Source organism: Epinephelus fuscoguttatus, linkage group LG23 (assembly GCF_011397635.1).
Source record: "Epinephelus fuscoguttatus linkage group LG23, E.fuscoguttatus.final_Chr_v1".
Classification (NCBI taxonomy): Eukaryota; Metazoa; Chordata; class Actinopteri; order Perciformes; family Serranidae; genus Epinephelus; species Epinephelus fuscoguttatus.
The window spans coordinates 21840481-21867039 of record NC_064774.1 but is presented as its reverse complement, the minus strand read 5'-3'; the positions used below and the strand labels follow the sequence as shown (position 1 = coordinate 21867039).

The 26559-nt window shown below is 41.6% G+C and overlaps 1 protein-coding gene across 4 annotated transcripts in view; it reads left to right on the top strand.

Annotated features, from left to right (window-relative positions):
* Positions 1-462: 462 nt before the first annotated feature.
* The window catches only part of LOC125883407 (adhesion G protein-coupled receptor L3-like), a 277555-nt gene continuing 251458 nt past the window's right edge, over positions 463-26559 (top strand). For all 4 annotated transcript variants that reach the window (XM_049567671.1, XM_049567670.1, XM_049567668.1 and 1 more), the window contains exon 1: positions 463-1085. The gene's annotated coding sequence lies outside the window, so the exon portion shown is untranslated. The remainder of the gene's footprint in view (positions 1086-26559) is intronic.

Sequence of the window (26559 nt, the reverse complement as noted above, 5' to 3'; positions counted from 1 at the left end):
AGTTACATAAAACTTCCACAAAGACTGTGTCTTGCTCCCATGTCAGAGAGGTGGTGGGGCCTTTTGCAAACCTGTGCCCAGGGGCCCATTGTGTCATAATCCACCCATGTCTGCCACACCTAAAGTCAGTGTTTGACATGTTCTGTCGCCAGCTAAAATCTGGTCTAAATTTCTATTATTGCACTGTTGATGGGCAGTTCTTATACTAGTTGCATTTTCAAGACGCATCGAAACTTATAAGAGAGAGATGCAGTGGATTTGGCATAAATATTGCAGCCAGGGGCGCACAGACAGAATGTAATATAACATAGGTGTCCTTGCCAGCCTCAGGCGAGATATACAGTACTGTAGGTAGAGAGAGGCTCTGGGTTGTAGCATGTTATCTAGTGTTTGCTGCTAGGTGGAGCCCGAGTATACGGCGAGAGCGGCAATCCACATCCGAGTTTTTCCTCTCACCTTTCACTGGCTCTCCAAACCCTCGGTCTCCATACAGAATTACTCCCAGCCAGTGCGCACAATTGGTTTGTCATAGTCGCAGAGAGAGCTCAGTTTTTGGGACCCAAACAACTTAGATTCTCTTCCCCTCACTGCGGAGCTTTTCCCTCACAAGACCCCCCCCCCCCGCCTTTGAAATTCTTCTGGATACTCTTTTTGTGTGTGTTTGCGTGCGTGAGTGGTGAGGGCTGCTGGCGTTTCGCCTTTCAGCTCCATGGGACGTGATGTAGCCCCCGCACAGAAGGACGCCTTGTGCCATAAAGGGATGTAAGGGGACAGAACCGTGGATACAACACACGAGGAAGCTGCTGTTTCTCCCGGCGACATCACCAGGACTCGGATTCTGGACGCACAGCACATTGAGCCGAGGCGCTTTTTACGGGGATATTGAACGGAGCGGCTGGAGGCAACTGTTTGGATTCGTTGTTGTCTCTCCTTCGACCCCTTTCATCAAGTCCATTCCTCACACACAGTGCGTAAGGACGGTGCCCCAGCGCCTCAAAGACACTTGAGAGAGAAATAATCGGTAATACTTTGAATGGAAGGACGCGAGCTATCCCTCCTTTTCACCACTCATGTCTAAATCCGCGGTAAGTGTGACTTTCCGCTGCAAAATGCATGTCCCTCTGTTTGTGCGCACATCCTCAATTATCTGCAGATTCAGCTCAGGGCGATAATAATGCCCATGAATGAATCCCCGCAGCAGTGTTCATGTGCTCTGTAATGTCAGTCTTGGCATGCACTCCACTCTTAATTACTTTAACTGGGCTATTGATGCGTTCAGGTGTAATCAGCGCCGATCATTCGCAACATATTGATAGCCAATATGAAAATTTCAATTTCCTGTCGGACTAATTAATCCGTTCTGTAAGAGGGCTGGATTATGATCTGATGTATCCGGGGGATTGTTGAGCACTGATAGGTTTCACATGGTGCTTGAAACAATAGCTTTGCAAAGAAGTTGCAGATTGGATGCATACCCATGAATGAAGTTTTTGCATTATAAGGTCATGCAGTTTAATTGTGGGTTTCTCTTCACTTTAAATTGGATACAGAGCAATTATTTGTATGGGCTGAAAGCATAAATTGTGTGTCTCTCAAAGGTGCTTGAATCAAGAAACAGATGCAGGCCTGTGTTTTATGTACTGGAGTGTGAGGGGAGATGCAGTGGTGTGAGCATCTGCATTTTTCATGATAGGTTGTGTTGAGAATAAAATATGCAAGTTATTTGTTACGGCTGTGTAGAATTCCATTTATATTTCACTGAAGACTGCACAGCAAATATCATTATTTAATGCACACGTATGGAAAGACAGGGTGGTGAGTGGAGTGGATGCCCCTGCTGAGGAAGACATGCTGTCCTGTGTCTGAGAGAAGTGCAGGGTTGAGGGGGCCACTGCACCGCATGCTTTGATGTGAGGACAGCTCTTTCAACATCAGAATCAAAGTGGGAAAGGTAACCATGCCTATCACTCTGAGACGGATCTGAAGTTTTTCCTCATCGCCGCAAAAACGATGCCCTTCGTTTCCAAATCAGTGTTTGAAATGTAGCTCAACCTTCATTGGATTTCATCCTGAGTAATATAACAGCTGTGAACTTGGAAGGGGATCTGTCATGAGTAGTTTTTCGACCAGGGTTTGGCTTCTTTCCTTGTGATTCAGATGTGTGACTAACATCCATAATGTGCACCCCCCCCCCCCCCCCCACCTGCCCTGTTTGTGAATATCATTAACATTATTGCTGGTTGTATCCTTATTTGACAATTACATTCATTATGTCCTGGACTGCAGCACCATCTGTCATATAATCTGCACTGGTAGAAGTGCCCTCAAGCAGCTGACACACACACCGCCACACACACACACACACACACACACTCAGTTTCCTCTACCAACAGTAAAAACCTTGACTTCCTCCGCTAGGGGAAACTCAAGGGGACATTTGATGCGTTCTGCCTAAACGCTTATGTCAACCTGCACTTTGTTTTCAGTGTGTCTCATCCATTCTGATTCAGCTAAATGCTGCTCCTTGTGGAATATAATCTAGGTTATATTTAATATAACAGCAGTTGAACTCAGCATCTGGTGTGATACCTGATGGGACGGCACTGTATGAAAATAGAATAATTGTTCCCATGCCTTACTTGAAGCTGTTGTTATGCTGCAGTCCATTGTAGGGAGGCAGTGTGCTGAATATGAGACACTGTGTTACATATTGATTGAATTGGGATTCTTGGGTAAAGAGACACGTTGAGATAGTGATAGGTGGTAGAAATAAAAATGGAAACTGGCAGGGTACACATTGATCTACTGTATTTTAGTAGTTGTTAAATGTTCAAGAAATGTCTTTTTTTCCCTCCCAGCTCTCGTAACTGGAAATATCTTTTAATTCACAGAAATGGTTTGAACCCTTAACCTTAAAACACTTTACTGGACTCGTCATTCAGTCCTCCTTCTGTCTGTATAGTGACTCATTCTATCGTATGTTTTGTAGAGTCCAACACTTTGTGCCTGCATACATTTCTTCCTGCTGTATTGTGTTACGCCAATATGGGTTAATTTGTTGCCCTCATTGGGAAACATGCCCTTTCTTCATTTCTCCATTTGTATTGTTGCTCAGAAATGAGCCCACTCTCTGTGATCACCCTGCTGATGTAGAGTAGTTTTTCAGCTTGTGATTTTTTTCCATCTCCAATTCCATTTATTTGATTTGATTTTTTTTGCCTTTTTGGACACGATTGCGAGCCAGGAGGAATCCAATTTTGTCATTGCGGTATGAATGGAGACATGGGCTCTTCAATTCCGTCATTAGGTTAGCTTGATGTGGGGTACAGCTTCATGGCTCGTATTATGTACAATGAGGGCTTTTACTGCTGTATCAGTTTGGATAACCATTCTTCAAAGAGGAGCGTTTGAAAAACCCTGTCAGTCCCACACACAAGTTTCCAGTCTATTGTCAACATCTTTTGTGCCACAAATGTAAGGTAGATACAATCAATCTGATTTTTCTTTAGATGTGCGACACCTATTGTCGCTTTAAACTCATCACTTAAACTGTAAAGACACTGAATTTCCTTTTAGTGAGACCTTCACCGTCCGACTATGCCCAAACACTAATCGACCCCGGTCTGAAAAGAAGTATTGCAGCGTCGCTCAGTGAATGAATACCTTTTTTATGTCTTTATCTAACTGCTTTGTCTGTAGTGATGTAGCACACCACTGCACATTGAATATAATGCTCAAGGTCATACCGTACATACTTTTTCAGATGTTGGATTCATATTTACTCACATTGAATGTACAGTCGTCTCTCAGGATGGAAGGCTGTGGATTGGTTGTGGTTAACTTTCATGGTCCCATGGACGTTAGCACCAAGGGTAAAAATATTTATTGGAGTTTTTATTTGTTAAAGTCAGAAAGAGTCCATAAAGACACAGATTACAAAAACTGTTAATAGATTTAAACTCTTTTTGGTAGTTAGGAATTACACTTAGGTTGTAGCAATTTGATTACAGTTCCAACAAACTGACAGCAGTGGTTCCCAACCTTTTTCCTTAAGGGACGCCTTTTCAATCATTAAGTAAAGTGACATATTTAATGGATATTTCACATTATATTCAATACAGTAACAGAATGGAACAACTGATAAACTGTACAATTGCCCCAAATAGTGAACGCAATAACTGCAACAATGTAAAAATGTAACAATATTTTATCAGAGATGAGTTTTCCTTGTATTGTTCAGAAACTTTCATACAATTCTCTGTCTGTATTATGCTTTTTTTTATGAGTTTATATTTTTTAACAGTCATACAAATGTATTAGGCTTCTTATTTGACAGGACAAGGACAAGGCTGTTAAGCAAAGAGGGAAGGCTTTGTGGAAACAGCTTCTGTTCAGGCGTTCACCATGCCCTTGTCCTTTGACACTTTTTTAAGCTAACAACAATTTTTAAAAAGCTTTCTTCATAGAAATGAACGAAATGCTGAGATTTTGGCCCACTGTTTTCTTCTTCCATCCCTTAAAATCAAGATGGCCTTGTAAAGATTTGGTGACCTCTAATGTTGGGAACTAGTGACCTACAATAATGTACGGTCACTCCTTGTCCCATTTACTTCAACTGAAGCTAGCTCAACGGCATGTGTAATCCGTAGAGCTGAAACAGTTGCCTGATTAATCAGTTCATCATTTGACAGAAAATGACTGTGCAGCTTTTTTGAAAACCCCTTAATGGTTCTCAGCCTTTCAGCCTCTCAAAAACAAGAATATCTTTGGGCTTTTGACGTGCTGATCAGACAAAACAAGACATTTAAAGATGTCACCTTTTAAATTTTACACTATTTTTCTGACATTTAAAGACCAAAAGATTAATCATATGTCAAGAAAATAATCAGTAGTTCCAGCCAAAGTTCCCTTTGTTGGTGTGATGTCGTGGCTGTAATTTGGCAGACTTGCAGGTCAGATTTCACCCGTGTGCAAATTTAAATGGCAAATTTACCCCATGGGCTGATACGAACACTGATGCGCTGTTTCTGGCACGAATCTAACAATGTGCCATCACCTTATTTTGCAAAATGTTACACTACCAGACTAGAAACTGCAGTATTACTCTCATACACTGTTCACGTTCTACTTGATAGTTATTTATTACTCATGTTGGATCTTTCTCAGGGCTGAGTGTGGGGCTGTGTGTAGGTGAACTTAGCTGAAGGTCGTGGTTTCCAGCATTCATAAATCCTTACATGGAAATCTTTATGTTAAATTTCCCTGCATGTGACATGACCATTCTCGAAAGATTAGACTTACTCATCATAGGCCGCTCTGCATGAGATCCTTGACAAGTTAGGAAATAAGGACTACAGAAGAAGAGAAATCTGAATTCTCACACAGGCGGTCTAAATGACGGATTTTAAAACGTATTTTTGCAGTTGAATGATTGTTTATCCCTGCGGCTGGATGCTGGCATGTTGAGCATCACAGAAACATCTTCACAGAGGGGAGATGACGCTTTATATTTTTTGGCAGATTTTTCCCCTGTGATTTTTTAAAAAATGGGTGGCTCTGTCTCCAGTATAACTTCATAGACAAGGTAGCCTTGGTGATTAAAAAACACACTGGTTTATATGCTTTGAATTTATATATAATATTTTTGGGTCTTTTTAAGTAGAATACTTAGTCCTTTGGCAAAAAAAAGATAAAGCAGACCACCTACTGTACTGTATTAACATTCCTGTGGACCAAATCACACCCACTGCTACAGTGAGGCCCTTGGTTTTTCTAAGGTCCCAAAGACCAAAGTTATCATGCTGTTAGGAGGGAGACAGGTTGGTCTGACGGGGCCCTTTCTCTGGCAGGAATGTCACAAAAGAAGAAAAGCAAAAGCCGAAAATAAAAAAAGAAAGCACATGGCCGAGGAAAGGTCCTCAAGGTCCACGCCTCTCAACACTTTAGCTGTCCTGTCTTATAAAGAGCTGGGACACAAAGGTTTTGACACAAGCTTTCACAACCCCCTGCAGGAAATGGAGGTTACGGTTTAGATGGAGACTTCAGCCAGTGCTTGATGGAAAGAGCAGACAATAAGTTTTTTGATTCTGTATAGTTCTGCAAAGATTGACCCCAATGTTTGGGAGCATTTTAAGTGTAAAAGTCAAAGAATACAGAGGAAAACACACACACAACTGCTTTTTAAAAATCGCATATTTTGCTTTAGATACAGCACAAATGGTAACATACTATTGAATTAGAGCTCTGATAAAGCCGACCCTACATGAACTTGCATAGTTTCTGTCCAAGCCACAACATCAGTTTTAAACCCGAGCTCGTTTGCAAACCCAAATTTCCACTGTAAGAATACAAAAAGTCCCCCCTATTTGTTAAATATTAAAACATTTCTTACAAGCCCAAGTCAACTGAAGTCTTTTCAGTGCAGTAGCAAACATTCGTGACACAGTCGCCGACATGCACCGGGAAATTGGAGCCAACCTGACCTGGTTCTGGGGAAATTTGAGAAATACAGCCCAGCCTGGCCCAAACCTGTCAGGTTGGGCCCAGTTGGGTCCAGGTTGAGAATCAAAGCTCTAGGTTGAATATGTGTTACAAAGTTACCAGGCATGGGCGTACATTTCGGGGCTGGGGGACGCAGGTGAAAGTTCCTTCTCATTATTTAGAACATGTCCCTCCAATCGAACACATGTAAGTACCACAGTCCTTTTATGTTGACAAAAAGACATTTCCACCCTAAAATGATGCAGAAAATGCAGAAAATTGTACACAAAAATTCACCAGAATGTAGGAAATCATTTGAGGCTCAAAATTTCCTTAGAGAGGACCCCCTGTTTCATATGCGTCCCCCAAATGTTGAAACAAAACCTATGCCCCTGTCAACAGGTTGGGGCAAATGATTTTAGTGGAAGGGTTTGAGTGTTTGGCATCAATGCTTTTTGTGCGCTTATCACACCCCTGCAAATAACACTGAGAAATAAGAGGGTCTCTGCAGACCTATGAAACAGAAAGTACAGATGCACCCTGGTATTTGTGATAAAGAATAATCAATTGCTGCACGCTGTTGAGAAAAAGAGAAAAATCAACAGTCTCTTCATCTCCCGTATTTGGTAAACCCAACTGCTATTTCCACCAGTGCACCTATTATTTACCAACATGATGACGAGGATTATCAAATTAATTCCAGGCCCTTCTCTGTGCCTGGTTTACGACCTTAAAAAAAAAAAACGACATGAGTGGTTAGAGGAAGGGTGTGTGGTGTATCGATGAGCCTCTTTAAATCACTAATGGATTTGCGGGGGATTTTATACCACTCCAGTGAGTCTGTGGTGTGCTGAGGATAGGGCGAGGTCACGGAAACATTTCTCTACCATACCTCCAAGTTAAAACTCGGAGCCAGGAGAATGACAGTGACTATGAATAGGAAAAATGGGAAAATATGTTACAGTGTGTAGTTGGAGATAAGATGACTGGCAAACCATGAAATCAATTGGGGCATTTTGTACTGTCACATTTACAGAACACACTCAGCCTCGACTGTTTTTTGAATTCCCCTCGCATGTCATTTTAATCTATGCATTCAATTTAAAGAAAGGCCTGCAAGGCTGGTACATTGTCAAGCTCAAGTGTAGACGTTAGCATGACCAGTGACAGTGTGCTTTGAAAAATTCTTATGCTGCAGTTTTTATTATCTGCGAACCACCCCTCCACCCTTAATTTGACACATAGTTAAGTTGTCCCCAGGGGGGTCAAAACACTTAGCAGGCGCATTTTAACACCCAACAACTTCTGCAGGGAGAAATACAAAGACAGCATGCCAGGGAGCGCAGAGCATTAACTAGCTCGTGCAAATGCAGATGATGCATTCATTTTATGAATGGAGATGAAGATGCCATCTTTGCATTGCAGCAATGATTCTTTTAAGACTGTTGCTCGCAGATAAGGGCCTCTGCAGTATTCCTGACCAGCAAACAGAACAGTGATCAAATCAGTGGCTCCTTACTTGATAAAATCAGCGCAGACGTTCTTAGCAAGTATATCTGTATTCCAAAAAAGTTTGTTGTATAAAATTGTTAACCCTAGCCCCCCCTAGACTGAACTGGCCCAAGGAAAATGAACGCCTACCAGTGAAAAGGATACATTCTCGGCTGGAGTGCAGATATGGACCCAAAAATGTCAACTTAGCATTTAAAGCAATCCAAGCCACTCTTACGACCCTGTTGGTGGTGTTAAAAGGTACCCAAAAGCTATCAAACTGACAAAGCCTGACGGAGCGCAGTACATCAACCTCTTTACTACTCTGTAAAATCTGATACATTTGTCTATGTGCATTTTACAGTATGACGCCAAGTTTTTTTTTCCAACAACATTGATTGCTTTCCTTTGTTCTGAGGGTTTTTTTTCCTTGTGAACTTTGGACCAGTGAAGAGGATTCAAACAAAGATGCAATGCTTCTCCGAGACCGAAGCTCTAAAAGAAGTTAATTTATGGCCTGTTTGGGAGGCAGGTTAGGGCTTGAATACATAATAAGGTAGTGCACCTGCAGCCGCATACAAATGAATGGAAATGACGGTTAGTATTTACGCCTCCCTAAACCATTGGGACCTCCTGATCTGACCACTAATTGGCCAGCGAAGAGAAATGAAGATAGCTTTCTTGTTCACAGGGTGCTGTCTCTGCAAATATCAGGTGCAGATTTGCGCATAGTAGCTTTGCACCCCGAATCCCCCCACAAGTTATCGATAAGTGCACCTTGAACTCATAGGAAAGCATTACAAAAGAGAATTATTCTAATGGAGTGATGCCAAACGGTCACTTAAGTTCATAGTTTGTGCTGTTAAAGTAATCTAATGTAGGTAGATAAGACATATTATTTATAAAGACCACACCTTTCCAAATGCTTTATAAAAACAGTTCTGTCAAAACAATTTGCTGTATAACTTGGATGATACAAAATACTGTAGCTCCTTAGCATGGACGAATTATAAGACAATTGGCCCCTGGGCACAGACACGTAAAATACAACACACTGCTCCCATATGGAACTAAGACCTCCAGATTGAAAGAGACACAAAATGGCAACACAATAAATTGTATAGTCTTTGTGGTTAATTTGTTCCTTTGTAGGTGTCTTTTGAATCGTTGTTGTTGTTCTGCAAGTCTTTATTGTTGTTTGCCATCTCTTTGTAGTTTTTTTGTCTTTGTAGTCATTTTATGACTCTTAATATGTGTTTTTGAGACTGTAGTTTTTGTTGTGTCTCTTTGTTGTCATTCGGTCTTTCTTTGTAGTTTTTTTGTATTTGTAGTCATTTTATGACTCTTTATAGGTGTTTTTGAAACTAGGTTTTTTTGCATCTTTTCATTGTTTGGTGTGTGTAGTTTTTTTGTCTTTGTAGTCATTTTATGACTCTTTGTAAGTGTTTTTGAGACTCTTTGTAGTTGTTTTGCATCTCTTCCTAGGTTTTTTTTGCATCTCTTTATAGTTGTTTTGCATCTTTTCATAGTCTTTTGCATCTCTTTGTAGTTGTTTTGTGTCTCTTTGTTGTCGTTTGGTGTTTGTAGTTTTTTTTTTTTTTTGCCTTTGTAGTCATTTTAAGACTCTATAGGTGTTTTTGAGACTTTTTTTTGCATCTCTTTGTAAATGTTTTGCATCTCTTTGTAGTTGTTTTGCATCTCTTCATAGGTTTTTTTTGCATCTCTTTATAGTTGTTTTACATCTCTTTCTTGTCATTCTCTGTCTATAGTCATTTTCTGTCTCTTTTAAGTCATTTGCATCTCTTAATAATCACTTTGCATTTACATTTTGCCCGTTTAGTAATCCATCAATACTCCTCAGTACTTTAAAATCTTCGAAAAATGACGGCACATTGAAGAACGTCAAGTTTGATAGTGTAACTATTATGTTTGGATAAAAATTCCATTACAGCATTTTGCTTTACTTTCAGCCCTTCACTTCAAAAGAGCTTGTAATGGAACACAAAGCATGAATGCCTTGCAGAAATGTTGATTACAATATCCTGCTGAACCTTTTAGATTAAAATACCATTTCTCCATTCATACTTGATCAAATTTGCAGAGGGTAGAAGCGTTTCTGCAGGTGGATAATTAAAGTGTTTTCACACAGGTGGTTGGCTTCACAATGAGGGATTTATGCTTTATTTATGTGTAAGGTCATTTCATCTGTTTCTTAATTAAGAGAAGGCACATTTATCAAGCACTAAACCAGGGTGTATTCTTTGAGTTGATCAGAGTCTGATTCCACTTGTGACTTCAAAATGTATTGCAGCGTTTCAGCATCTCCCTCTGTGCTTGTGACTTAGACCAAATTGATTTTCCTAATCGATAGCATAGGATTGGATTTAGGAGTGTGGGAGTTGGGGGTGGGGTCTGGCAGGGCCAACTGCCTCAGCCAGCAGGCTCCTCAAGAGTAGTCCCTTGTTTGTTCCCGTCTTTATGAGCTTCTGCTCACCAGGAACACTGCATTTTAAATCTGGGCGCTTTGTACACCTGCTATCCTGCTTCATCTCAGGTTGGTATAATGACAGCAGAAATGTGTATCCACTGGCAAATATAAACTTCCCTGCCAGCCCTTTGTCACCTCTGGAATGGAGATGACTGAATTGATGCACCGCCCCAGTGGAGCAAAACCGTTTAAATGACAACACATTTTTGTCTCACCTTGAACTTAATTGACTGCCTGAAAGCTGGCGTTTGAAAAGTGCTGACAGAATGACTTCTCTTGTTGTTTGGAAACGGTAGCTATTGACAGAGCCTGTTCTGTGTTGTTTTCATACTGCTGTCACACCTGCATGCATCTGAGTAGCACATTTATGAGTAAGGATGGATGGTGTCTTCATACTGCTGTGCATTATGGATGGTTCATGTGACATGTATTACTCCTAATGGGCTTAATGTCTGTATGCATTAGTATGTATCGCAGTTCTGCAGGGAGGAGAAGTGGCAAATGTGCTCCTTACTATTCAAGGGCGAATTAAAGTACACGGATCGCTATTTAGTCACATTCCTTGCAAGTTGGCTTCGGAAATGGAAATATCTAATATTCCCACTCCAGCCTGTTAGTTAGAAAAAGCAGTCGTTAACAAGGCACCTGATGACAAGTAGGTTGATGACCCAGGTGTCCACCAGTGTCCCTGTCAGTCATGACAGCTGGAGGACTGGGTAGCAGTTACGCTGTCACTGGAAACGACCAGCTACCCCCACTCCTCGCCATCCATTCGTACACTGGTCTTGCCTGTGATGCTGAGCTGCTACGGCGCAATGGTGGCAACTGTGGGATTTCTTAGAGGGGAGCCACAAGACTGTAATCAGTCATTATGTCAGAAGTGAACCCCGTGAGCCCCGCTCCAGCTCATTCAGCCAAATAATAAGCAGCAGATAACGGCACTGGCGTGCAGGCAGGAACAGAGCCCCCCCGGGCGAGGAGCTGGAAAACGGGGGGCCTTTTCCTTTCGTCTGCCTACGCAGGGACGTCACCTTGGTTCAAAGGCTGGATCGAGCTTCATACGGCGGACTGAAAATTTCGGCAGAGACCTCCCTCTGGGTTAATGGCAAACACACCTTGAGGTGCTGACAGGGAGTGTGTATTTCTTTGTCTAATGATTGCAGGCAGAAATATGCTGGAGAGTTAAATGCTGTGTCAAAATATAAACTCAGATCAGGTAGCACTACAAAGGGAAAGGCTGAACTGGCGGCTAGATGGTGCTTCCTAATAGGCTGTAGATGTCTTAATGTGTTTTTCACATTTGACACTTGAACAAGGTTCTTTTTGGAAAGCCCATTAAAACTTTATATTGTATGCATCCTGAAAAAAATGTCCACTGTGAGGTTATAGCTGTGACCAGCTTTGTTGGTCAGTTGGTTGGTCTCCAGAAATTTCCCCACCCTTGTCGGCCATAGTTTTTACCCCAGGAGGCTGAAATTTGGCATGGCGTTCAAGTATGTCTTTGTATTTATGCTAATTGGCTAAAAGGGGGAGGGGGGGTGGAGGTGGCAATGACAGTGGCCTATTGCAAAAAAGTGGCATAACTTCCAAAGGGATTCACAGCTTGTTTCGTTTCTATTTCCTAATGTTTCTTAATAGGCATTTTGGACCAGAGGAACTTTTTCATAGTTCTTAGAACCCCACTTTTTTGTGCCTTTGTTGGGGCCATCGTAGTTCTTACAACGCTGTTCTGAGGGACTTTTTAGCTCCTAGTTTAGAGTAGGTACTTTCTCAGCAGAAGAGGAACAATGAGTGACCTAAGTATGTAGTGATTGGTCCAGAAGTCAGTGGATGTTGATTGGATGAACACAGCCAATGCCGCACCGGCAATCGATGTTTTTAAAAATCCATTAGCTGTGTAAACAACAGACTACATTAAACAACATCTTGCAAGAAAATAATGGAAGAAAATACAGCAGATGGACCAACAGTGAAGTCCAGGCTTTATTTAGCATATATGTGGTGGTGGAAACACAATGCAATTTGGACTCGTCAAAGCAAAATTGGCGGTACTATACCAACTGCCGGCTGGTGCACAGTACTTTGCTTACAGTATTTCACCAATTGATGTTGCAAATGGAAACAGAAAAAACCCTGAAGGTATGTAGTTCTCTGGGGAGCCCCAGAACTGAAAATACTTGTGAGGCATTGAAAGATCGCCTCAGTCTTAGTAAAGGTTGGTGGACTGCGTAAATACCAGAGACAACAATGGAAACAAGTCGAGCGCTTTATTGTTCTGGACTTTACAAACTCTCATATATGTTGGATTTTACAAACAATGCTGTAAATTAATCAAACTTTCCAGTCACAGATCTCAATGAGCATTATTTCAGCATTAGCACTGACATTCTTGCAGCGTTTAATCACTCAGATGCCTCCACAAGACTGCTGACTATGTGATATTGAATAAAAAAACCACCCCCTCCTCTTTTTAGCCCCATTCCTTTCCCCTCCACCCTCATGGAGTTTTGTCATTCCATAACAAGGGTCACAGTCCCCCATTGTCTCGCTATAGCATTCCTCGACATGGTAGTATTGACTGGTTCTGCTGGGCGAGCGTTGCTATATAACATCCATACATCACTGGGAAGACAGAATGACAGACAGTGGGAGTTGAGATGTCAGATCGTCCTCTCCAGGCGACTGACATCCACTCCCTTCCTGCTCTCCACAGCATTGATAGCCCCCGGCTTCCGCACCATGCTAGTGTACTTGACATGCCCGTGATATAAATTTTCTTATAGTGGATGGTGCAGGAATAATTCTGCTTCCAATTAATGTTGTTTTAAAGGTTGTCAAGCGGCTCTGAACATACATTCACAGAGATATGAATGTTATTTGTTCATCGACTGCTGCATTATAATTGGTTCACTACTGTATGCATGCAAAGATTGATAGCTAGATTAATCTCATCAAAATGTTAAGCTTTTATAATCTTCTCATGGACCCCTTTTACTCTCTCATACATAATAAATGTAGGTAAAAGTCAGGCTGATATAGAGAAATAGCTTAACACAAGAGCATGCTCGTTCAACATGGAAAATATGAACCTGCTGCATGCCACCAGACAATGAGCTCATACAGGTCAGCGTAGGTCCACCCTTTATGGAATTTCTGCCCATAATGATTAATAAGGTAGGTGTAGTTATTGCCTTGGAAGTCATCAGTGGAATGTTGCAGTTAATTTTCAGTACACCTGTGCCTGCAGTTTCTCTTTCTTAATGCATTGTTCTGTCTATATTATTTCTGTGTGCTGTACAGTTTCTACTAATGAACAGCCCATTATTGATTTGTATAGGGCAACAAAGATTGCTTTGTTCAACCGTTTCTTATCAGTCCAGTCTCTCTCAAAGAGGTGTCGAAAGCAGTAGAAAGACATCCCACTACTTTTAGCGACTCCAGACCAAAAGTCCATTTAGCGGGGGTTCTGTTGTCACTCGTGAGCGCTGTGAAAGGTTAGGCTCCTGTAATCTTGTTTATGTTTTTGGTCAGTAGTAAGCCTCCCTAAGCCAGCTTTGTGTCAAACACAGCTGGAGAGGCCTTTACAATTGCAGCAGAGCAGAAATAATTGGTCCAGCAGCTTGGATGCAGCCATGACACACAGGTAATTTGCTAATTTCTGTCTCTCAGCTGGTGTTATCAGTGCAGGAAGCTGTGGCTTTTGGAAAGAGTGTGTTAAAATGATTTATACTCTATGTGCTGCTTTGGTAGAAATGGAAATTAAATGGGACGAGCAACTTGAATAAAAGAGGCTTTGGTGTGGCTTTTGTACCAAATTACAATAATTAAACATGACCCCCTGAAATCTCCAATTAAGTGTCCTCATCACATCTCCCTGTTGGGTTGGTTGTGTCCTGCTGTACTGTATCTATCACTGCAAACAAAGTGCACATGCTCATCCAATGAATTGCCACAGAGTAGTTGTCAATAACCTGACCTGCCATAGAGAGCTGGACAGTATGGAGAAAATCAAAGATCACAATTAAAGATGCCAGTTACAGTTCATTTAAGTTATATCACACCAGAAGGAGTGCTGTTGTACTGTATATCAGGAGGCCAAGTGCCGAAGATAATCACAGCCGTGCTGATATTCAGTACAACAGCATGACCTCGAGAGTGATATTGCTTTTATTGCTTTGTTGCTTTTACTGTTGCCTAAGTGTAGTATTCAGACTTCTTTCCCTCCCTGTGTCCTTTTGTGAACATTCACTGTTTAACTGAAATGTTATTTGTGGTAATGTGTTTGTTTTGACAATCCTTAATGTTGGCTAAATAACGGTTAACATAATGGTTCACAAGACCTGTGAAGTGGAGTGATATGTGCATAGTTAAAAAACCAAGTGCTGTTATGCTATATATCAGAACTCACGAAAGGCCTCCTGGCCAGGCACAATGCTCGGTCGGAACTAACTGTTTTGTCATTTGTTTTTGATAGCAAAATAACCCCCTAAAAACAGAAATCACATGAAATACAAAAGGCTTTTAGTCCAGCGCTCGGTTGATTCAGTGAGCTTTAGTACTACATTTTCAAGGGCTATCAATTTAGAGAGGGGGAATTTAATGTTTTATAATGTAAATTTCTTGCCTTTTCTTTTATTTGCTGTTGGCTTTGCTGAAAGACACCCAGCTAGCTGCGTTAATATGAGGAAATTTAATGCCCACTGCCTACCAATCTCCACTGGTTAGCTAGCTTCAGCCGTTCTGCACTGTGTACCACCCGGTACGGGAGCTTGCTAGTGGCGCTGCTCATTTGGTGATAACTGCTGGTAACACTGTCCTGCCATCAGGACCATGTTGCTGCAGAAACATGGTGGCCATCCTCCAGTTAGTCTCTCCTCCAGGTAGTCCTTGTGAGTAATTAGATTCATTTTGAGCTGCATAACCCCAGTGTTAGCTATGTTTGCACCACTAGCTATGGGGACTGCTAATGGTGCTAACAGAGCTAACCATAGTGAACCGTGTTTAAGGGGGTTTTGGGCTTAAAATTGAGCCGCTTATTTAGTGGGGCAACCTGGAGGGTGGGCCTTAAGGCCAAAACACACCGGCGTCGTACAACGCACGTCAAAACAGCTGCCCCCATTATTTTCTATTTACAAACCCACACCGGCGGCTGCTTGACGCGCGTCGACGTACTGCGCCGCAGCACTTTACGCTATTGTCCTATTTTTCCAGCGTCGCCGCCCTTGAAAAAGCGCTATTTTGTACTTCCCAGCTCCCACGGACTGGAGTGTGCAATAGAAATCCGGTTGACGCTCCGCAGCGCGGCGCTTTTTGTGTGTGTTGGTGTGTTTTGGCCTTTAAGTTTCCATAGCAACACTGTTGGGTCGGGGCGGTGTTACTAGCAGTAATCACTAGGCATGTGCCGGTATGAGATTTTGACAGTATGACAACTGTGGGTAAAAATACCATGGTAATCGGTATTACCGCGGTATTGTGACAATATTGTAGGGTTGACTATTGGTGCTTCCACAAAATATTTACACAAGATTTTTGATAAAATATCATCAGTAGTATGGATATGATGACTAAATAGGTAAAGGCAAATAAGAGAGCAGCTTCACCAGTGTGGTAAGTTCAGAAAATTACATCACTTTACTGTAATGCAGCACTTAAAACCAGGAAACACCTACGTTATATGATTTCCATAGTCTAAGATAATATCTAGTCTTACATCATTATGTCAATGTAATAGAAATATATCTCCCAACCTGACTACCATACAATCAAAATGAGTCCTGGCTACATTATGTCTTAACATTCCCCCTCAATTTAGCCCTCATGACTTAAAGCAGGCCACCTCCAACTGACGGGGAAATTTGAATTGGAAAGTCCGTCGAAGCCACTTTTAATTATACTGGCAGTAAAGGATGAAACTGAGCAGGAATGAAGTGCTTTTTGTGCATTGATTTTTTTCTCTGCATCTGTAGATGCACTAGAGAGAGAGAGGGAGAGACAATTGTAACCTTCTCTATCGCTGCACTGCAGGCAAACAAGGGGGGTCCATGCATTGCCCTTTTTTCTGCTTTCTTTTTAATACAATGAGAGCATGTACATCAAACCATCCTTCTCATCTAATTAGGAAATGCCACTGAATTGAAAAGGAACTCGGGCAGGTCTGGAAAGAGGCCACACAAGCACTTTACCTTGATAGAGTTTTGATGGTTTCTATGATCTGTTTTGACATCTGACAAACTTTGGCTAACCTTTGGTGTGGATTTTTGTAAGTTCGATGACAAGGTGTGGCAAGGCTTGCAGATCCTTTGCGCTCCCTCTGTAGCTTTCCCCTAAGGATTTATGCCCATTCCAGTTGCTGTTTCCGGAGATCTTAAGACTTTATTTTGGCAGAATGTCACCTCACCTGGGTATTGGGAGAGTGACTGCCACCTTGATTGCCCTCAGGTCCCTGCAGGATTCCTGTCCGACTCGGCTACTGCAGATGACTCCAGACTATAAAAAGATCACTTTGGAAACAGATGACAGCCTGGCTTTTGTTTGCTTGTTTTCAGATGACGCTCCCTCCTGTTTTCTTGAGAAGTTCCCCTGACCGCGTGCTTTGCACAGTCACACCAGCAGATGCGGCAATTCGTCATGCATAAGAAACCCCACTCCGGCAGCCATCTGTCTACTTGTGTCTGTTACCATGCACCGGCAGTTTGTTTTGATACCCATTACCCATATACAATTTTAATGGCATGCAAAATATGCTGAACCAATCTCATGACCTCCGAACCTCATTCTAAAATCTCATTCCCGACCTATGCCTGACCCAAGTAACAGAAACCAGGAAATATACTGACTGTCACCATATATAGTTTCTGAGACTTGCGGAAAGGTTTGCCATTTGGTGCCCTGATATACTGTTACCTCCACTGGATGGCTGGAATGAATTATTATGCCCACTTAAAATGAAATAAGGCTCCCCTGACCTGATTTCTAGATGACCTAACAAAAATAACATGCTAAATCACAGCAGGTAAAAAGCAAGGAGGTCGGAGGGATTGCTCTAACTGCTCTGGGAGCTGATACCAAATTCAAAACCCATTTCACCCAGTCAACTGATGATACGAAAAGCAGTGCTACTTCTAGGAATACGTAAATACAATGGAACAAGGTGTATAAGCAACCCAAGAACATCAACCCTGGACTAGTCTGTAAATCTTCATATTGCATTCAGGGACAACACAAAAAATCTTGCTTTCTAAAATCTCCTATATAATTCAGATTTAAAAAAAGAATATGTTCATAACAAATAAATGATTGTCAAGATATAGTAAGGGTTAGGCAACTAAAACACTGGCCGAAGGTTAGGGCATGGTTGGAGTACATAACTTTATGTAGGTAGCCTGAACGTTAGCTTTGGATGTAAATCATGAAGTGCAGAATCATCTAATATGTACATAATTCCTGGGATACTGGGATGAATGATACCCTCTACCACAATTAGTGCATATATGCAGGTTTTTTAACCTTGGGGAAACCTGCTAAAAATAGGCAACAATCCTTTGCCATTACCAGAAGACGAGTATGCCTTTCTTTTTTATTCAGTTGTATCAGAATAGACGTCAAAACACCCCAGAAAATGGAGTTAGTGAATAGTAGAAAGCAGCATGGAGACCAGCGAAAATGTTCTTTTTTAGAGCTATTACTTACTCGTTCTTTCGTTTCGAACTCGGCGCCAACTGATTCTGAGCAATGTTGGAGCACTACTTGGATGGGGATGGATGGAATTTGTGGCTGAGATGATAAGATTTACAGAAGTTACTGACTGCCAGAAAAGTTAGATGTCCACTTAGATGTCATGTTTCTATCACTGTCAATTGGAGGTGGAGCTAATATATACTTGTGACGACTGCAGAGTCAGAGTCAATTATGCCGATTGTAACCTTTCCCACTAAAGACAAAAGCCAGATGTTAGTGGGTGTTAGTGGGTTTTTTTGTCCAGTGGGAAAGGGGCTTTAGACAGTTGTGGCAATGACTCTTCTCTTGTTGTATTAGCTGCTAGCTGCTTCAAAGATCCGGGTTTCCATTAGTATGCGGCTTCTCTTTCAGTTGAGCACCAAGCACTGGTAACCACAGCACGCTGCTGCTTACCATTATGATTGTTTCTTGTTTCTTCTTCCATCCCCACCCCACCTATTTCCCCCTTGCATAGCAGCCTCTCTGTTTCCCTAGCATAGCAGTCCCCTGTTCAGATGACTAAATTTGACATTTGTGGTGACAGTGCGATGTTGGAGGTGGGATTTGGGGGGCTTTCAAGGTGCTGTCAGAGTATAGCGTAAAGGTTATCCATACCTTGTTCTGTACTGCCAGCAAATGCACACACTGTAGACCTCCAAAGCTTTTCATTTCTCTCTCTTTTATGCAGCCCTTTCTTGTATTTCGGAGCAGAAACACCTTTTCTCTTCACATTGTGTGGCCGTGCATTAGTGAGGCCAGCTACTGTTTCTCCTCCCATCCATTCAGTTCAGTCACATTTGCTCATTGCAGGTGACCTGATGAGAACACGGCCCTTATCTCTCGCTGTGCCCAAGAAGAATTGAACACGTTTCCTCGGCCCATATTGTAACATTAAAGCAGTCGATTGCCACATGCTATCACATCAGCCACTAGCATGGAATAATGCAGTGCAGGCTTTCAGTGATAGAAAGATGCCTATCATTCTTTGCTGAGCTTTTACTCTCCTCAGGGCTACATGTTTAATATGACTCTACAAATGTGATTTAGTGGGCAGATAGCCTTGGGACTAGAGGTCGCTGCTGCAGAGACCTCTGGTGTGTAGTATATGGCAACAACGTATGTAGGTTAAGGTTATCTTGCCGATGTTGTGGAAGTGGATATTGCGGAGGGATTCTAACAGAAAAAGCATGCATGAGGTTGGGGTTAGTGAAGAACTACTAAGGCTTCTTGCATCAGTATCAAGGGCACAGAACTTTTAGAATTTTCTGGATTATTTCAGCAGTTTCTGTCTTCTGTGATAATTCGGTGCTTATTCCTTTGAGCAGCCTCGTCCGTCCTTACTGCGTATTTCCTGAAAGCAGTCTCTCACAAAGCATCAAATTCATATGACATGTTTTCCTTCAACTCTCATCCCACCCCCTATCTTTATTCATCCTCGATTCAATTACTTTTTGGTTTCAGCAGAGACTCGTTCTATACTATATTGCTCTCCGATGCGTGTTGCTACCCCACAGATTTATGTCGGAGCTGAAGGATGGCTGTCCAATTTTCTGCATGGATAGCAGCGCCGGTGGCATTGTGTGTGTTTTAAAAGCTCTTGTCAGATGTGCGTTAAGGACGTATGGACCACGCAGCCATGTAATTCTTCCAGACAGTGGCCATTTCTGTCACATCCTGCCATTAGCTTGTGTATGGCAGTGATTTGCCATGTGAGTTCTTATGGTCTAGAGGAAACGTGTGTCTGTGTGTGTGTGTGTATTGGTATGCATTAGACTGGATTTGAAGCTATAATTCAGTGGCTGTGGACATGCATGTCTTAGTAGTTAAATTACTCATATTGCCAGCTTTTTTTTCTCCTCACCAGTTATTAATTTCAGAGATAATAAAAAATGTTACCACCTGAATGGCCACTTCATTCATCCTTGTAAACAGGGAATGCATACCAAATTGGAAAATTAGTCAAACCAGTTGCATTTGTTGTTGAAGTTTTTAATTTTTGCAGAATGCCTGATGGTGGAAATTGTTTTTTGGGGGATGTTTAGAAAAGGGCAAATGTATTTTTTTTTTCATCTTTCAGTGTGCTTGTTTTCTTTTTGACATATTTGGCACGTTCATAAATAAAGTCTGTGCTATAGTGTAGGGTGTATATAACTCCATAATCATTTATTCTGACAAGTCTTCCAAGTGTTTTCACTCTTGGCCTATATAATGTCACAGCTATTCTCAGCTATCCGCCTATTAAAGGTCCCGTATTGTGCTCATTTCATCATGCTTGTATTTTAAGTTTCTACTAGAATGTGTTTACACGCTTTAATGTTCAAAAAACACATTATTTTTCTCAAGCTGTCTGCCTGACTACACCTGTATTCATCCTCTGTCTGAGACAGACAGATGGATGGGATACAGGGGATGACTGTATTGGCACTGTATTGGCACTTTCTACCTTTATAGACCATTTGATTGTCATTCTTGTTGCAAGAACAACCGATTTGGTCCCTGTTTACTCCCTGTCATTAACAAACATTCAAACAGGAAATACAAAGGGACTCGGTCTATATAGTGTAGTTGTTTGACATCACAACTTCATGGAAGTCTTGGCAGCTCATTTACAGGTACAGTTTCTCTATGGATTGATACTTTCACAGTATTTAAATAGCATCTACACCTGCTTTATATATACATAAAATAGACTTAGAACTCTGACTTCTTACATTACAGAAAGTTTAGACCCATAGCTCCACATTAAACCCAATTTTTGGCCTCAGTAGTCAAAGTTATCTCAGTAGAATCTGTCTAAAATTGTAGACAGCCTGAATCTGCCACATACCAGTAGACAGCTAGCCAGCATGGGGTCACGCAGCCCATTACTGTGTTGATGCGGTTATAGTTATGTCTTCCTTTGTAGTCGCAGTGAAAGGTTGACGTGCCCCCAGCTGACCGCCCCCTCCTCACAGGGGTCCTGCGATATCTCGGTTGTCTCCTTCCAGGCCTGAATGGGCACATTGTGCTGCTGCCTGCCGCTGCTCTGCAGACCACTAGGTCCTCCACACACACCTGTCAAGCCATGTCCTTGGCGCCTTGGGTGCTGAGACACTCCAGAGCCCCCCTGCTGCACACATGGTTATTGAACCCTTGCGCACCCATACAAACCCATACACTAAAAAGCAGTCAAACATGAACAAATAAACACGTGCGGCTATGCAGACCTGTGTTAAGACACAGACACGAATCCACAGAGACATACACAATTGAATTTCACATAAACACAGCATGCATACATGCTCATTCACACACTCCGACACACTCAAAGACTTGGCTTTATTGGAAACACACCTCTCTCCGCTCTCTTATGCCAAGGTTATATTCAGTGTGCAGGTTGGCTTTAGAATTCAGAAGGGGTCAAGTTCCGTATTTGTCAGGGTGGGGAGGGCAAGGGCACGTTGGGCTGCTTGGGGTGCACACACTCACACATGGAAACAAGATTCAGAAGTAAACTACCTGTAACTCGATCCACTGCTTCAATCAGTTGCAGGTTTTCTGGTTTTGAGTTGACAAGGGAACCTTTGTGGGGCATAGTGTCCTTTGCTTCCATATAGCAAATATATATATAGTTTATGAAAGTGCTATAAGTGACTTTTTTTTTATCATAAATTAATCATTGTATTGCCAAAACAATTAGTTGATTGATTGATAAGGGAAAATGAATGGCAACAATTTTGATCATTGATTAATCGTTGAAGCCTTTTTCATTATTGCATCACCAATTGACCAACTCAATATGAAAATAATTGTTAGTTGCAGCTCTAAATCATTTTTCATTCCTAATGTTAATCTCCAGTGTCAGAATTTCTAGCTTTTCTCTGTCTTGTATGAGTATAAATCAGAGTCTTTAACTGTTTTCAGGCCAAAATAAGCAGATGGAAGATGACACTTTGGGGTCTGTGAACTTGCAGTTGGCATTTGTCCCTTTTTTCTGACATTTTATTGACTAAACAGCCGCTCTGTTTAACAGAAAAAAATGGATGGATGAATGAAGAATGAAAATAAATTAGTTGCAGCCCTGGTTTAAATCAAATCAGTTTAAAAATACACTGTTTTTTAGTGGCATGACACATTTTGAGAACACTCAATAACTCATGACCCATTGAAGGTAATCCTCCTTTTTGATGTCTTGCAGCACTCGTCTCAAGTGCATCCTCTCTGTCTCTCTGAGCATGTCTCCATGGCCTTGGCCGGTAACCCTCCACAGAACAAATGTGCTTCTCCGTGTGGTGTTACCCTCGCAGAAAAATGCTAAATGGCTCATTGTAAATGCACACAACGTGCACCCTCATGAAGGACCTACGATGTCAAGTCCCACTAGTGTCACCCATACAATTTTCCCCTCTATTGACTTTTATGTTCTGCTGCAAGGTTGGTCATCGTGGTAGGAATATGTATGTATTCCAAATAAAGACAAGCGTGATTATCATAATAATATTCCCTTGCTAAGGTAAACAGCTCTCTGGCCCCATCAGAGGAGAAAATTTCCATGTGAATGTATGCCATTTTGACAGCTTGTTTTTGACGATACATTTCATGCATTTAGTATTGGGCGCCGTGGACATAAAGCCTTTTAAAAATCGACTCTGAGCTGGGATTTCCAGGTGAGATCATGTGATAACTGAAATCTCGTTTTGGCTTAAGAAGCAATCTTGGGCCTGAGGACTACAAAAACATGATATTTACATAAATATTCAAACACATGAGCTGGCATACACCAACAAATAAAAATTTAACACTGAGGTGCTGTGGACCACTTTAGCTGCATGCATTATTCTGGAGGCTGTGTGTGTTTGTTATCTCTATCTTTTCTATGTTTCTACAGACAAATAGACAAAATCAAGAACATACATATGCACACTGTACACAGTAACCTAAATCCCTTCCCTTGACCCTTTTTAAGTCCCACCCTTTTCAATATGTGCTCCAATAACAGTTGAGCAAGCTTGGCACACGTCAGAACCTCAGTAACCTTTCCCCTTCCCTTTTATTTACTTAGATGTTATGTGCTAGGCTCGTATATATTGTAAAGAAACCCACATTTTAAAGATGGATAAAATATGTGATTGGGGGCCTATAATTGGTGTCACAATACTCATGGACACATCACGTCATATATAGTCACATCTTAAGTTGGCTAATGTTACCACAATGCTAGCTAACTGGCTAGCTAATGTATAGCTACATCAAGAGGAGTTAGTCTATTGTCAGGTCACCAACGTCAGCCAGATTTGCTTCCTCCTTATTTCTGTGATAACGTTAAAGAGATTTCAAAAAAGATGGATGAGTTGCATGCAGACATATTTTTTAGGATGACTTGAATTATTAGAGGGATGCCTATTGTTCCAATGGCTTAAAATCTTGAAAACCAATTAAAATGCCCCATTGGACCCAAAGCCCATTTCTATGACAGTTGGTTATCCCAGGATAAACTTGCATTGCTTCAAAAGGCTTTTGTTTTTTCCGAAAATACAGTACAAACTCTACCGTGCTGAAGCACATGACAAATAATTATGTAGAATGACATCATCTGCCCTTTCCACAATGGCAAAAGTATGACCCTCCCTACTCTGCCTCTAAATGGCTACTTGCTGGTTGGGGTTTGTTAGGTTTAGGCATTAAGAGTGGAATTGGTTAGGGTTGGAATATAAGGGTAAGCCAATCAGAAGCAAAGCATGGCGGGTCATGCCTTCGCCATAATAGGAAGGTCCCACGACTAATTAGCCATGTGCGGAGAAAAGGCCCTTTGGAGTAATGCACATTTGTTTCAGGATAATAGTCCAAACGTGCTCTTGGTCTAGTGGGGCATTTTTTAACCTATTGGGGTTTCGGAATTATGAGCTGTTGGAACAATGACATGACACCAATTATCGTGAGCCAAATCAAGGCTATACTTGTTTATATTATCTCTGTAAGGCTATGTGCCACCCTAAGGTAAATGTTGGTGTTATTTCTTCGGATGTACATGATGTCAGCTCTAATACACATTGCGTCATCTGGCGAAACAGAACGGGCATAGCCATGTTTCATTTTGTCAATTTTGTTCAACTTAGCATTATCAATTTAGGGGAGCGGAACTTTGGGTCGGTCAATTTAGGCCGATTGTGACCCATGTATATAGAAGCCTTTGGGGTGAGGACTGTTTGATGTTGTATGTCCCTCATCGCGTCTTGTCATTGGTAACAGAGTGCGGGAGAAAAATGTAGAGTAGGAGAAAAACATAAAGATGAAAGAGATGTAGGAAGACAAAATCTTAGAAAAATAAGCAAGAGAAAGAATCCTGGACACGAGACACGAAGTGTGTGCTGAGAAAATAGAGAGGCAGAGAATTAAAGTGAGACTAAAGAATGAGAAAGCAGACATGTAAGTATACATTATCTTCCTGCAGTTGCCAGCAACCTCAGTCAATTGTTATCAGCTTCCCTGAATTTAATGTGACCCTTGAGGGTAGGGATGCTGCCCATGCATTATAAATGCTGCCCATTGACTTCAGTTAGTAAGCTTTCTCTCCCTTCCAAGCAAGCACGTCCTGACTGGCAATGATTACTTAACTGATAATAGTAGTGCGATGTAATTTGTGTTAAATTTACATTTCATGAACAGAGGGCTTGTTTGTATTTCACACTCTCATTCTCCTTTTCCTTCACCTCTTCATAGTAGATTTAAACCCTTGAAAATATATTCAGACTCATTCTCACAGTGTGAGAGGTGTTGTAGTTACATTTGGTGAAAGTCATGGTATGTTATACTAGAAGTGCAGTTTACCTGAGGGTGCAAACAAAATCTTTATGAGGCCTGGTTATTTCTGTCTCTGAGAGCAGCTCATTTGAAAGTCTGTATAATCTATGAAATAGCTGCAAGTAGTCGAATAAGCACTAACAGTGCACATTGCGTACTTCATCCGGGAGTATGTAGGTTACTCAAGGCCGTCTCTACTTGTAAAAGATGCCACAGTTTCAATACATTTTCTGTTCATTAGCCATATCTCCTTTGCCTTTGGCCTCAGCATGCACCGACCGGCTTGTCAGTTACAGTGTCACAACCACAGGGTCATTTAATTTAGAGCCCTGCTCCGCCGATTAGAGCTTTTGTTGTGAGCAGCCATGACTACTGTAACGCGGGTGTTTGGGTCAGCGATGGGCACAATAGCTTAGTTACTCTCGCTGACTTCCTCACTATTGCCTCTCCCTCTCTTTCTCAGCACATTTTCCACTTGGCTGATAAAATAAGCCACTCTTTGATGAGCTTTCGGCAGGCCACGGTGCTGTGCCTCAGTAAATGCTTTTATAGAGACACACCACAGGCTGTCGACTTGGATCAGTCATACAGCGGCTGCATGCGTCCACTGCTTTCTCATATGTTCTTTTGTCTCCTGATAGCACTTTTCTTTTTTGACACACAATGATAAGCTGGTGTTAGAGACACTAATGTATTTCAAGAAATCCCAACAGCTACAATATGCAATTTTTCGCCTTGAGGCAGGAAACGTATCGTTTTTCCTGCCTTGTTTCTCTTCACTTGGTCAAATTCATGCCCCTGAACTTTTCATCACGATTACCTTGAAACAGCATTGAGCCAGGGGGTGAGGTAACCAACAGCTGCAAAGCCGACACAGTCTGTAGAGAAGCTGACAGCAAGTGCAGCCAAACCAAAAACAAAACAATTGATGGTGTTCTTGTATTCATCATATTTAGCCATGCACTTGTGTTTGGTACTAATTTCCCCCACTGCAGCAGTTTACTGTCCTTTTAACATGAAAAGCAGTTACACTGAGTGTTTAATTTGGATGAAGAAGAAAAGGTCTACTTTCTCTTTCTCATTGTCACTCTTGTTCTTCAGTAGTGCTTTGTTGCCCTGAGGCTGGTGCTCCTTTTTGTTTTTGCGTTTTACACATCCTTTTTACCTGTAAGTAGTTAGACAAAAAAACACTCACATGTGTAATTGCTTGTTCAGATTAAACACACTGTGTTGTACTTCTACTTGAACGTATTTGATGAATTCAAACAGTTCATCATCATGACTTAGTAAGCTTATTGAGACGGGGAGGTCAAGTCATGATAGCTTTCTTTTTTCGCTGTTTTTGTTGGAATGAACATCATAAAGGATGATGGAACATTACATCTGTCATGGCAGAAAAGCATTGTTACGCCCAGCATCACTGTCGGGCGTGGTCAGAAATATGGTCAGTTGCACTTGTGACCACACTCAACACTGATATCCAGCACACTGTACTGTATGGCAATGAATCACTTTTGGGGTGTGAAATCAAATTTCGGTGTTAGTTCACGGCAGTGAAAGCAGGATAGACAGCCTGTGTTTCATCACTTTGTAATTTAGAAAAC